General features: G+C 43.6%; 1 protein-coding gene across 1 annotated transcript in view; it reads left to right on the forward strand.

Annotated features, from left to right (window-relative positions):
• DAPK1 (death-associated protein kinase 1) overlaps positions 1-14,802 on the forward strand; it is a 274,182-nt gene that overhangs the window by 235,049 nt on the left and 24,331 nt on the right. The window lies entirely within an intron of this gene.

A 14,802-nucleotide genomic window follows, 5' to 3' on the forward strand; every position in this document is an offset into this window, starting at 1 on the left:
TCACGTGAACATTTTTCAGTGTTTTCTCATGTAAAGTCAATAGAATGGTCAAAATGAGGCTTTCAACACACCACATTTTGCAAGGAAACAACTGCTCTGTCCCATGATACGCATATTCATATCAATTCATATCAATTTGCATAAATGCGTAGTTATCCTATAGAGGTACCTTTTGAATTCGTGCGTGGAAATCATTTGTACACTTGCTGTGTCTAGCCTCTTTTCTCTCACCCTCTCTGATTGTTCTCCCCGCCCCAACCCCAATCCCAAACTTCCTAATGGTAGAGGAAGGAAAAAGCTGGTTCTTTGCTTCTTAATGAATTAAGTGCCTAGAGATCAGTGTTTGTTAGCACCCTTACTCAGAGGTCTAAGGTCACATTACACCCTTTCCATTTCACATCATAGCATTGTGTCAGGAGACTTCAATTTAGTCACAGCCTTTAAGCCAGCAACTCTATGTCTGAGAGTCTGCCTTCAAGGAATAACACAAAGAAAGGAGCAGGGGCGAATGGAAGGAAAGAAAAAACTAACATTATGTACAAAGATGTTAATTGTAGTCTTATTTATAATATAGCAATAAATATTGGAAACAGCAGATGACCAACATTGATGTCTTGTAAATTGTAGCACAGCTTGATTTGGGTCATTTAAATATTTTTGAAGAGGTTACTAATAGGAGTCTATGTTTATGGTGCCCCTGGGCTTCAAAGCAGGATAAAGATTGTGTGTGCACATTATAATCCCTACCCTGTTGTTGAAAAATGCCAAGAAAACGTGAGAGACTACCAAAATGGTAACAATAGTGTCTTTGAAGTTTGTACAGTGAGTAAGTTAATGTGTTCTTTTAAATATTACTGTTAATTTTTTTACAAGTTTTTATAATAATTATAATAATTTCTGAAATAAAACTTTATAGAACTACAGTATATTTAAGCACTCATTGCAAAATGTACTATCTGAAACATGCTTCTGGTACCCCACAAAGGTCCTGCCTTCTTATAAACGGAAAAGTGCCTGAGTGGGCCTGTGGTGTCTTAACGCTCATATTTCCTGAGTGTTTACATTTCCATTGTGGCGCCATGGTTTTGATGAGTATGTGTGGGATAGAGTGAGGGGAATGGAGTAGAGTGATTTATTTTCTGCAGAATATAGATTTGGAAAAGCTGAATTTTTTCAAGTTCACAATGCATATTTGAAACTACCAGGAGTTGACCTGGGTTGAATAATGTCATGGAGGGTTCATATTCACAACAGGGATTTTAAAGCTCAGCTTTGGTTTAGAAATTAAAGCTAGAGATAAGTTGGAGGAAATGCCCGTAGCCTTGGCATGTCCATATAGGCTTGATGTGGTTAAATGCTCAGCTGCTAACCGAAAGATTGTTGGTTTGAGAACCCATCAACCTTTCTGTGAGAGAAAGTTGTGGCAATCTGTTCCAGCAAAAATTGTTGTTGTTAAGTGCTGTCGAGTTGATTCTGACCCATAGCATCCCTGTATAGGGTTTCCTAGGAGTAGCTGGTGAGCTTGAACCACCAACCTTGCAGTTCAAACAAGTTTTCAGTCTGCTGCATTAGCCCCCAGCGCCACACCAGGACCCCTGCAAAGATGACAGCCTTGTAAACCCTATGAGTCAGTCCTGCTCAGTCCTATAGGCCTGCTCTGAGTTGGAATCAACCAGTGCCATTTGGTGGTTTGATTTTGGAATGTATTCCCTTACATACTACCATTGTGAGGAAGAATTTGGACTAGAAAACAAGGGAAACATTTTTGTTTAAAAGCAAAAGAAGAGGAAAGTTTAGCAGTCATGACTCATAATCAGTTCTAAACTTCTATGAAACCAAAAATCAAACCAAGTCCAGTGCCGCCAAGTCGATTCCAACTAATAAGAGTACAGCTGCTCTTTAGGATTCCTGAGGCAGGAAATCTTTCCAGGAGCAGACAACCTCATCTTTCTCCTAAGCAGCCACTAGTGGGTTTGAACCACCAACTTTGATGCAAACAGCCCAACCCACTGAACCACCAGGGATCATTAAAGTTTTACATAAAGTTTTTATATCACTTTTACATAGTCTTTTACATAAATTTTTATTTCTCTTTATCTCATACACAGTGTCAGCCAAACAAAACCCAACTCCAGGCCAGATCGACTGAGGGCCACCAGTTTACAGCTTCTGGGTTTTGCAGGATTTTATAGTTGGGAACCTTGCATTTGGGTGGAGAATCAGGCTTTATAGAAAAAAAAAAAAAAAAAAAAGGCTGAGTTGGTTGCTTTAAATCGATTGCACATTATGGGGTCCATCAATTGTGAAGAGAAGCTGCAATGAAATCCGGTCTTTTCACAGCCTCAGTTGTGTTAATGATTTGATCTCACCATCTGTGCCCAATGATAGAAAGCAATTCGTTCTTGAGGAGCAGTGAGAGGTTTCTTTAATGAACTTAACATCTAACCAGGTGTGTGAACATTCTGGATTAGGTATTTCTAGATTTTCAGAATTCTGGAAAAAAAAAAAAAGATTTTAAATGCGCCTGCATTACCTGGCATCTGGTTAACTAAGTATCATTGTCTCTCAGCATCTGTTCCTTCCCAGTGTCTGCCGCTTGTCACTCAGCTGATGCTGTGGCCAGCACGTCTCAAAACTGTACCATCTGGCTGCTGCATTCTCTCCTATCTCACGCCCTCTTAGCATACAGCAGTGAGCATGGCAGTGTGCAGCCAGCTAACCTTGAAACGAAATTCAACCCCAAGCCTGATCCCAGTAGTCAACTGAGTCTTCTGGAAACAACCTTCCTCCAGAAGACTAATAAGACTTTTTGTTGGTTCATGCTGCGTTTTGCTGTTCATCTTCCACTTAAGAGTGGTTTCTTCTTTGATTTAAAAATAGACTCCATGCTGGATGCAAATAATCAAAAATATATATCAAAGGAAGCTTTGCTATGGTACACTTAAGGGTGACTGACTGGCCACTCAGTGCAAGGCAGATTCTAGTACTCTTCTCACTTTGGAGAACTTTATTTTCTTCCATTAATTTGCACCTCTGTTTTTGGTGCCTAGAATTTTAAAAGAAGGATAACAAGGGATATTACGTTATCTGATAGTTTGACAATATTCTGGGATTTTTCTCTAGATGATAGATAACAAAGGTCAGGGCAACGAGTTGTCATTTCCATCATGTACAATCCCTTATTGTACCCAGAATCCATAGAGGACCAAAAAGCTCTCCCTTTGTTTTGCTTTAGAAGGGTAAGTACAGAGTAGTGGCTGAGCCTACAGACTCACGACTCAGATGACCCCAGTTCAAATCCGAGCGCTGCCACCTTCTAGTTGGGTAGCCTAATAAGCTACTTTGTGGCTCCATCCCTCGGTTTCCCCATTTATCAGAGGGAGTGAGGATAGTGTTGTCTCACATGGTGACGATGAACGCTGGGTGGGCTGATGTAACGACAGTCTCTGAATCACACTTGCTGAGCAATGGTAAGCACATGGGTTTGCTGTTGTGATTACATTGCAGACCCTTCCCCGAGTCCTGGGAATACGTGACATTTCCCTGGGTGGGCCTCTGTTGCATAATAGTCCCTGGGAACTGTTGCTGATATTAGCAATGGTGACAGGGCACCACTGAGGGTGATTTTTTAATCATCGGAACCAGTTACCATAGAGGCAGTTCCAACTTAGGGTCCCATGTGTGTCAGAGTTCAACAGTGTTCCATCGGGTTTTCAATGGATGATTTGGGTTTTTTTATTTCATAAGTAAATCACCAGACCTTTCTTCAGAGTCTGGAGAGACTCAAAGCTCCAACTTTTTGTGGTTAGCTAACTGTTTGCATTACCATTTAATCTTTAGTATGTATGGATTGTGAACTTCAATCCGACAACATCCCTGAGTTAACAGGTGAGGAATTCAGAGCTCAAAGAGGGTAAGCAGCTTGCTGGTATGTGTGGGGCTGAGCTTCACATCTGAAATAGAAATCCCTGCTTTTGGTGCTCTTACAGAGGACACGGGATTCTCTGCCAGCCTGGAGGGTACCATCTTCCTGACATGAGCAGAGTGCACTGTTCTGAGCATTCCAGGGTCCCAGCACCATTTAGCTTAGTCTTCTAGACCCTATGTTCAGTGAGGTCTTTGTATTGGTTTGCATTTATCACTTTCTCACACTTCAGCTTTCTCATTAACCAAAAGGGGAGATGTTTGTTATCTGCCAAGCTTCTCTAATATCATCCTGTCATTTCTGACTGTCAGTCCCCAGCGTGAGTAGCTGCATGGCACTTGGAGACACCTGGTACTGGAATTTGGGTGTTGGAAGTGACTGAGATGTCATGGTGCATCTCTGGAGAAAATATCAGGTGATGATTTGTGGTAGTTTGCCACAAGGAAGAAGCCATGCCTGCAGAGAATGCCAAGTAAACAGATCTGTTTCAAATGATGACTCAGGTCATATGGAGGAAGAGATTATTCTCAACAAATAGTCAACTGAGTGAGGGGGGGAATGGAAAGGGGTAACTCATATTTGTTAGCTGCTGTGCCTTTGATCCCTGACCCCTGGCAACCCCATGATCTGGTGTGGATTTGGAAAATAGATTGAAAGACATTTATTTTTAGTCCGTCTTCATCTGGGAGCTCCACTGAAACTTGCTTAGCATCATAGCAACACACAAGCTTCCGCTGACAGATGGGGTGGTGGTTACACACGAGGTACATTGACCAGGAATTGAACCTGGGCCTCTCGAATGGGAGGCAAGAATTCTACCTCTAAGCAGTTACCAGTTTCCCTAAATGCCACTTTCCCTTCATCAGTTTCTAGTTTTTCGCACCAGGACACTGCTGTAGTTTGGTTGGGTGAGACTACCTGCCCTCATGGTGGTTCAGTGTCCTGAGTGCCCAAACATCTTGGTCAGGGTCGGCCACAGCATTCACTGTGAAAACCAAACAACACTTCTTCTACCCAGACATCTCCAGGATAGGTGCTGCTACCCCTTTAAGAAAGGAGCTCTGGTAGCACAGTGGGTACGTGTTAGGCTGCTAACCTCAGATCAGACCAGCTGGTACATGGGAGAAAGATGAGGCTTACCTGCTCCCATAAAGATGTATGGCCTCAGAAACCCTATACAGGGTTGCTATGAGTCGGAACTGACTCCACAGCACATAACCACTGCTACTACCACCATCACTCCCTCACTGCACACAGATCCAAAACACAACTGAAGGTGCTAGCTGTAAATTGCCCTGCTGTTACATGGGTCAAATTAACAAAAGAAGTGCTTCCTGCTTTCCTCCTCCAGTCCAGGCTTCAAACCTGTTCATTCTGGCTCTGTCTCCTGCTGAGAATGTGCCTTTCCACCCCAGACAAACTTAATCAGAATCTACATTTTAACGAGACTCCCAGGTGATTCTTTTTTGTGACTATTTTATTGTGCTTTAGGTGAAAGTTTATATAGCAAATCAATTTTCTCAGCAATAGTTCATGCATAGATTGTTCCTTGACATTGGTTGTGATCCTCACAATGTTTAAAACTCTCCCAATTTCCAGTTCGTCCAGTCCCCCTGCTCCTCTTTAACCTTCTCATCTTTGCTTTTGGGGAGATAGTGCCCTTTTGATCTCTTATAGTTGATGGTTGTAAGGGGCGCATTCATTGCTTTGATATTTTATAGGACAGGCTAAGGAGCTCTGGTAGGGTAGTGGTTACAAATCGGGCTGCGAACCACAAGGTCAGCAGTTTGAAAACACCAGCTGTTCTGTGGGAGAAAGATTAAGTGTTCTGCTCCTGTAAAGATTTACAGCCTCGGAAACCCTGTACAGGGTTGCTATGGGTCGGAACCGACTCCACAGCACATAACCACCACCACCATTATTATACCAAGAGGTGGCTTTCAGGAGTGGCTTCAGTTCCAAGTTGGATCAAGTTTTCATTAGGCAATGGTCTTAGAGGTTTCTCCAACTTCTGTCAAACCAATAAGTCTGGCATTTTTTATGAATTTGAATTTTGTGCTAGAATTTTCAATGGTGTTGGAGGAGAATATTGAAAGTGCAATGGGCTTCCAAAGGAACAAACAGATCGGTGTTGGAAGAAGTGCCACCTCCTTGGAGGCCAGGATGACCAAACTTCATCTCTCATACTTTGGACATATTGTCAGGAGGGACTAGTCGCTGGAGAAGGATATCATATTTGGTAAGGTGGAGGGTCAGAGAAGAAGAGGAAGACCCCCAACGAGATGGATTGGCCAAGTGGCAGCATCAATGGGCTCAGCCGTGTCAACAATAGTGAGGTTGGCCCAGGATCAGGCAGTGTTTCATTCTGTTGTGCATAGGGTCATTATGAGTCAATACTGACTTGATGGCACCTAATTAACAACAAACCAAGATCATCTGTGTGATCCTAGTCAGAATAGTAAGTAGTGGCAGTCGGGCACCATCTAGTTTTTTTGGCCTCAAGTTCTTTTGGCCTCAGAGGGTTAATGCGCTGGATGGACCACAGGTAGGGTTGGTTCAAGCTTACCAGCTGCTCCTTGGAAACCCAAATAGAGTCACTATGAGTCAGAACTGACTCAACAAACAGCACTTAACAACAACAACATGTGCTTCATAATCACTTCCTTATGTCTTAAGTTTTCTTTCTTCTCCTTTGCTTCAGATGCATAAGAGACCAACAACGGTTGTATCTGCAATGGCCACTCACAAGCTTTTAAATCCCCAAATGCTACTAGGATGCAGAACATTATCGCTATGAACTATGTTATGCCAATTGACCTAGATGTCCCCTAAAACCATGGCCCTTCGCCTTAAAGCCCAGTAACTTAGTCCTTTGAGGTGTTCAGTCTTACGGGCTCTGTTATTTATGTGGGTAGACATGTAGCACTTACAGATACATATGTAGAAATATCCACAACCCTTTCTATGTAACCATGTGCATGTGCACCTTGTTAGCATGTGTATCTACCCTTGTATCCATTCTCAAATTGTTTGTTATTACTGTGGTGCAGGAATTTGTGTGTTACCGAATTGATCAGAATTGTCTTTTAGTCTTGCCTCCATGTCTTTCTTTGCCTTGGTCATGTTGTGCTGATTTGATTTATTGTCTTTCCCTTAACCCAAATGAACACTTGTCTGCTATCTAGTTGAACTCCTTCTGTGTCGCTATAAGATAAGCACTGGACTACTACCCACAAACTTGGTAGTTCAAACCCACCAGCTGCTCCTAGGAACCCTATGCAGTGTTGCTATGAGTCGGAGCCAACTCAACAACACCAACAGCACTATCTAGTTAGGGATTCTTTCTCCTTCCCCATCCAATCCCTGGTAGCCATCAAAGAATGTTTGTTTCTGTGTGTAAATCTAGTCTAGATTTTTATAATAGTGGTTCCATACAATATATACCCTTTTTGATTGACTTATTTCAGACAGCATAATGTACTCCACATTCACCCATGTTGGGAGGTGTTTAATGGACCCATCATTCTTTTTTTATTGTTGGATAATATCCCATTGTACAAGTTGCTTATCCATGCATCTGTTGGTGGACATTTAAGATTTTGCCATCTTTTTACTACCATGAATAATGCTGACGGGAATATGAGTGTACACATGTCTATTTGTAGAAGCCGTGGTATGCTGCTGTAGGATAAGCACTGAACTGCTACTGCCACCAGCCGCTCCTTGACTGCACTATACAGGTTCACTCTGAGTGTGAACCAACTCGACTGCATTTAACAACAGTAACAACACTGTCACAGGTCTTATTTCGGCAGGATATACACCTAGGAGTAGGATTGCTGGATCACATGGTATTTGTAGTTCTTGTGTTTTAAGGAAGCGCCATACTGTTCTCCATCGTGGTGTTACCATTTCAGGTTTTACCCTTATACATAAGAATCACCTAGAGATTCTGATTCAGTATATCTGGGATGGAAAAGTACATTCTCCACAGTGGTCAAACAAAAGGGAGCTAGTGGAAAAACCTGGCTGACATTGCCTAAGATCATATTTTTAAATAGTGTTTGCTAGTGGAGCAGTAGAGTCCTGGTGTGGCGCTGTCCGATAAGCACTGGACTAAGGTTGACAGTTCAAATGTATCAGCCATTCGTCCAAAATCCTATACAGGATGCCTGTGAGTCAGAACCCACTCAATGGCACTTAACAACAATAACAAAGTGGAGCAGCGAGGTTAGTTTTCCAGGAGGAGAAGCAAAGTCATCTTGTGTACCTGCACCCATGGAGGATGGCTGCATAGTAAAGTGAGGCTGATGTAGGGGGCTGACCAGGGAGAAAAAGGACCTTCTAGCCAGTGTGTTCAAGAACCATGTTGTTGGCTCCCGTAGAGCAGGGGCGGGGCCAGGGCTGGTGGGGGAGAATAATCATGGGGCAGGGTCCACTCTGACTGCACTCAATCTGAGCCGTTTGAGGGCAGTGGTGTACTGATATCACTGTAGTCAGAGGCATTGGCCATGGTGAAAACATTTGCCACAGAAATTTGCAAATGCTACCAATCACAAATGAATGCAAAAGCTGGACAGTGAATAAGGAAGACCGTAGAAGAATTGGTGCCTTTGAGTTGTGGTGTTGGAGGAGAATACTACTCAAAAGTGCCATGGACTGCCAAAAGAACCAATAGATCTGTTTTGGAAGAAGTGCAGCCAGAGTGCTCTTTGGAGGCCAGGATGGGTAAGCTTCATCTCTCATACTTTGGACATATTGTCAGGAGAGAACAGTCGCTGGAGAAGGATGTCATGCTGGTTAAGGTGGAGGGTCAGAGAAAAAGAGGAAGACCCCTAACGAGATGGATCAGCCAGGTGGCATCATTGATGGCATCAAGTGTGGCAGTGGTAGTGAGGTTGGCCTGGGATCGGATATTGTTTCGTTCTGCTGTGCATGGGGTCGGTTCCGACTCTGATGGCACCTGACAACAACAACAACCAATCACAAATAAGGACTTTTTGTTTTGTTTTCAGTGGAGAGTTAATTTTACCAGCACACCAATGCTGGGAGTGGGCTAGAGATCTTTGGACTCCGCCACAGTTGTATCCTGAGTCATGCTGTTGTTGTTAAGTGCCATCGAGTCGGTTCTGACCCACAGCGACCCTATATAGGGTTTCCAAGGAGCAGCTGGTGAGCTTGAACCGCCACATTGCAGTTCAAACAACTTTGCCATCTGACGCAGTAACCCACAGCGCCACACCAGAACTCCATAGATAGCACCTATTTTACAAAAAGGAGGCGGCTCCCTCTATGCTAACTCACACCAATAAAATAACGTCCAGTTCAACCCTTTAAGCCAACTCAACAACTGTGTTGCTGCTTAGCCAACCACCTTCCGTTCTCATAGAAAAAAAAAAAGGGGGGGGTTCTTATGATGTCTCTGGTTGGGGTGATGGGAGCACATTTAGATTCTGCATCTGAATCCATTTTTACTAACTCCCTAATTGAAAATCCATGTCTTATTTTAAAATAATACTCCAAAGTCTTGAGGAGTTGACTTACTGTATGATGCTTATTTTTTCTAGTCAGATTTTCCCAAAGCTGACATTAAAACTAGCTTGCTTTCCCTAAGCTGAAGACTAGGCAGTGAAGAAGGGTATCCAGGAATACTTTGGAGACCAGGACAAAGTTGGGAGTTTGCCCAGAATTAAAGATTCACCACAAGTCAACATCATTTGCATAATGAAGAGCTGCGTTCCCGGCCATGCTGTGCCTAATTGCATCCTGCCATGTGCAGAAGCCACGTCACCTTTGGAAGCTCTTATCTGGTTTTTCCAGATGGCGGGTGGCCCTCCCTGACAGCCTGCTGATGTGTGGCCCTCTTTTCTGATGAGAAAGTGAAAGCTAAATTGCCAAGGAGAAGTGAACATGCCGGAAGAAAGGGAACGAGACTCACCAGGGCTTCAAAGAACAACGTAGTTACCAGATGATATCCATTCATTCATTCACTCACTCATTTGCTTAGAAGACAGCACGAACTCTCATAGGCATGGAGGAAGACCACAGTGAGCAAGTGAGGCAGGAACCAGACAATAAATGAGGAAAATGTCCGGTAAAGTAAATCCAGGGTTGGCAAACAATAGTCTGAGGATTAAATTTGTTCCACCAGCTGTTTTTTGTAAATAAAGTTTTATTGGAACATAGCCACACCTATGTACTCTTTATCTGTTGCTGGTTTCACAATGTATAAAACAACAACAAAACCCCCACGACCCGCTACCTTAAGTCAGTATTCTGACTCATAGCTACACTATCAGACAGAATAGACTAGCTCCTTAGGGTCCCTGAGACTGTAAATCTTTACAGGAGCAGATGGCTTTCTCTCTCAGGGCAGCTGGTGGGTTTGAATCGTCCACCAGCAGTTGGCAGCCCAACGCTTAACCTATTGCACCACCAGGTGCCCTTTCACAATGAATGGCAGACCCTTTACAGAAAAGAAAAGGTCTGCTGCCCCTGGTGTAAGTGCTTGCCACAGGATTAAAATAAGGTGAAGTGAGACAGAGTAACTGGGGTGGGGAGGTAGGATAGGGGTATATCCTGCTAAGGATTAACACGAAGTTGCTGACTAAAGAAAGAACTGTGGGAAGGAAGAGGGGCTAGCTTGTGCAAAGGGCCTGAGGCTGTAAAGACTTGGGTGTATTTTGCTGTTTTTTGTTAAAATGCTGTCAATTCTGACCCATAGCAACCCTGTATATAGTTTCCAAGGAGTGGCTGATGAGCTTGAGCTGCCAACCTTGCAGTTCAGACTGCCTTTGCAGTCCAGTGCATTAACCCACAGCACCACACCAGGACATGGTGTCTAGGCAGACAATTGTGTGCCCTGAAGTCAGAGAGGTGGGCAGGCCTGTATAGACCATGGTGAAGAGATTGGGTTTAGTCCAGGTGTGTTGAGCAGGGAGGTACAAGATCTGATCAGACTGATGTGTCAGGGGTGGGGGGAAAACCAGAGTAGTTTTGGTCACTAAGCAAGTCATGATGGTGGCATGGACTGGCGTTGTCCAGGCATTATGGCTTCTGTGAGTCTCGGATATGATTACAAATGGAAGTTCACAGTCAATATCTAAGCTCTACAAGTAACGCTGGTGGTGCTGTGCCGTGGGGTTGGTTCTGACTCATAGTGACCCTGTACAGGGTTTCTGAGACTAAATCTTTACTAGAGCAGAAAGCCTCATCTTTCTCCCACAGAACAGCTGGTAGTTTCGAACTGCAGACCATGAGATTAGCAGCCTGATTCGTAACCACTACACTAGAGTAACCCTAGCATTATAAAATAGAAAACAGAAGACTTCTAGCCTCCACTTATACAAACCTACCTTTTTAACAACCTGAAAGGCCAGTGTCTCATGGAACAACCTCTAGCTCTGTCTTTTCCAGCCTTATGTCCCCTGCATTACACTGGCCTCATCTAAGTTCTGTCACCATTTTCCCACAAGCTCCAATACAGGATGGTATAAGGCTTCTGCTGCTCCCCAAGGGCCATTGAGTGCACATCACAAGTGCCCAGCCAGCTCTGAGCTCCCGTCCACATTGTGCCCTGGGTCTTGGGGTGGTCTTGGAGCTTCCGGGTAGTGTAAGCTGTGCATGGACTTTTGTGTTCCCTCCTTCAAAAAAATAAGATATTCATACCACTTTCTAGAGCTAGCCTTGTACTGCTCAGTGCCTTCCCATTTCCTTAAAAACCTTAGTGTGCCATGGTTAAAGAGGAGCTTTGCCTTTGTATGGAAGACTTGTCTGTGATCCCATAATTTACTACTACTGCACCATCTAGTGGCCAATAGTGAAAGCGCACCCTCTATTAATAGGGGCGTCTGTGTGGCACTGTAGGATAAGCACTGGATCGAAAGGTGTTTTTGAACAAAGTGGGTGGTTCAAACTCACCAGTCACTCCTTAGAAATCTGTGAGTTGGAACTGACTCAGTGGTACTTAACAACAACAAAAAGTGCTGTAGAATCAGTTCTGACTCATAGTGATCCTAGAGAGGGTTTAGCAGCTGGTAGGTTTGAACCTGTGGTCATCAGTTCTGGACTGATCCTACAGTGCCATTTCAAAAACTTTTATAGTGATGCAAACATACTGAACCCAAAAAGTACACCCAGTGATGCTTAAAAAAAAAAAAAAAAAAGGTAAGTAAGTGACTTCCGAAAACTCAGCCATTGAAAACCGTATGGAAATAGTTTGTTCTTACACTTAGAGCCACACTGAGTTTGCATCGACTCCATGACACTTAATTTGGTGTGTTTAGCTTCTCCAGAGTCTAGCAAGTGGGATGAGGGTTTGAGGATTCCTTGGAAAGCAAAAGATATGAGTATATTTTACTTTTCCTTGTCTTTCGAGTTTATGGCAGATTCTGTGGGCCACAGGGGGGATGCAATATAGCAGTGTGTTTTCAAAGACTTGGTGAATGAGTCCCAGCTAAGCCCACTGTCACTGGAAGGAAAAGGGAGGGATCAGACATATCCAGGCCCAGGGTCTCTTCCCCTGCATTCCATAGCATTCAAAATCCTTTCCTTAGCCTCATTTGAAAAGTGTTCCTGTTTATATTCCCATCCAGAATCAGAGCGATCATGAAAGCTAAGCTGTAAATTCCATAAAGTAGAATTTTCTTAGGTAAAACAAGATTTCTGAGGATGGATATTATTTGGGAAGCAGCATGTGAACTTCTAATTGATTCGGAGACAAGCACAGTGGCCCCCAGCAAAAAAGCTCATGGTACAAACCCCACCTATGATCAAGAATGGGAGTCCTTCTGCAGTTCACCTGAGGATGCTGTAGGTGGCGCTCCAGGGGCAACCAGGCCAATTTGCTTGAGAAACTTATCTAAAACGAAATGTGTAGTTTGTTCTTGCAAATGCAAAGCTGGTAGGGACCTTTTTTAGTTTTGCATGCCTTTTTGTAGCACTGATTTGGGGATTTTGTTTTAAATGGGGCTTTCCAAAGTGGCATAGCACTGGGTATTTCTTTTGGGATGAACTGTAAATGAAATTTCTTGTTAGTCTTTAGTGCTTGAAAGCCCAGCATGCACAACTTTGAGTTCTGCCATCACTTGCTCATCCCTTTCTCCTCCTGCTTCAGAGGAATCCTGCTGTCTCCATTTCAGTTGCCAGAGGGAAGGGAAAAAAAAGAAACTTTGTACAGTATAGGAGGTCCTGAGGGTGAGATTCAGCTTTGGGCAGATCCCTTAGGTTTTCTGAACCTCTGTTTCCTCATCTAGAAGGGTGAATTATGGCTTTTACCAGAAAGGTTTGTTTGAGATTTAAATGAGCAATGTGAGTGGAAGCATATCGTAAGTTATATGACCTTAGACACATGGAAGTTACTTCACATAGTCCCCGACATACAACAGGTTTCTGTTCCGACTACTCCATTGAAAGTCGATTCTGATATAAGTCATGATTTATTCGCTAGCAGTGGGTTTGATTTTTTTTTTTTTTTTTGCCTGCCCCCTGCGACCCTCCTCTGCATGGAATCAGAAGGAGTGAGACTGTACTGGACAGGGAATCGCATGACTTTACCTCAGTTACTCAGGAGCTTGTCAGTCTGTAGGTTCAGAAACTTCTAGACATCATGTGTGTGACAGCAGTATTCACTGGTTACTGTGGTTCAGGTCTCATCAGAGCAGAAGGGCCTGGGATGGACAGGCTTGCCCTCATTCCTTCAGGCAGGACAGGCATGCTTCTTGGATGTGTGCAGCCACTGTGACAAACATGTTTGCCAAAGCTCAAAGTGTCAAGACTGACAAATGGCATGAAACAGGCAGAAAGAGCCACAAACCAACTCAATGTTTCTTAACCATAAGGAGTCCAGTCAAGATCCAGTGAAAGAATTGAAGCCGAAAGCAGGCTTTTCCCCATCTCAGGCGAAGCAAACGCTAGCCCATATATATATAAAGGAGTTGTTATTGTTGTGTGCATTTGAGTCAGTTCCAGCTCATTGTGACTCTGAATCTAAGTCTTTACTGGGCCAGAAGGCCTCTTCATTCTCACACAGAGCAACTGGTGGATTTGAATTGCTGCCCTTTGCTCCTTATGTAAAGGAGTTATGTGTATATTGTTGTTGTTAAGTGCCATTAAATTGGTTCTGTGGAGTGGCTGGTAGGTTTGAACTGCCAACTTTGTGGTAAGCAGTCCAGTGCTTATGCTACAGTGCCACATCAGGACTCCAGGTGTATGTTGTTTTGTTGTTAAGTGTCATGGAGTTGGTTCCAACTCATAGTGACCCTGTATAGGGTTTCCAGGGAGCGGCAGGTGAGTTTGAACTGCCACGTTGTGGTTCAAACCAACTTTGCAGTCAGCCCAGTGCTTAGTGAATTGCAAATGACAGAGAAAGTGAAGAACTTCTGAATGTACTCAGCAAGGTGTTCATAATGAAAAGAGGTTGTGTTTTCAAGATGCTTACGTGGGCTCGAGATGGAGGCAGGGCTGCCTGGTTTTAGGATGTCAGAAGACAGGTTTGAGTCAAGATGTCTGCAGTGGTAGGGGTATTGGGGAGAATCTAATTTCTTCCAGGCCAGTTGGTTGCTCCCTGATGAGTTAGTGTCTCGGAACCTTTTCAGGTTTTGTGCTGACCCTGGGAGTTAAGTCAGAAGATGCTGGAAGATCCCCAGACCTTCCTGTCCTCTGAGTGCTTTGTCTCTGAACTTAGGGAGTTTTGAAGTTAAAAGAAGGCAGAATGAGGACAACTCTATGTGTCTGACAGATAGATCACCATGTAGTCCCATGGTTTCCCGCCTGAACAGACCCAACATTTTATAGGAAGCATTTTGTAATGCCCATTTTATTCTCTTGAAATGTGCTATAGAATAAGCACTGGGCTGCTAACTGTGAGGTTGGTCATT

This window comes from Chrysochloris asiatica, unplaced genomic scaffold (assembly GCF_000296735.1).
Source record: "Chrysochloris asiatica unplaced genomic scaffold, ChrAsi1.0 scaffold00107, whole genome shotgun sequence".
Taxonomy (NCBI): domain Eukaryota; kingdom Metazoa; phylum Chordata; class Mammalia; order Afrosoricida; family Chrysochloridae; genus Chrysochloris; species Chrysochloris asiatica.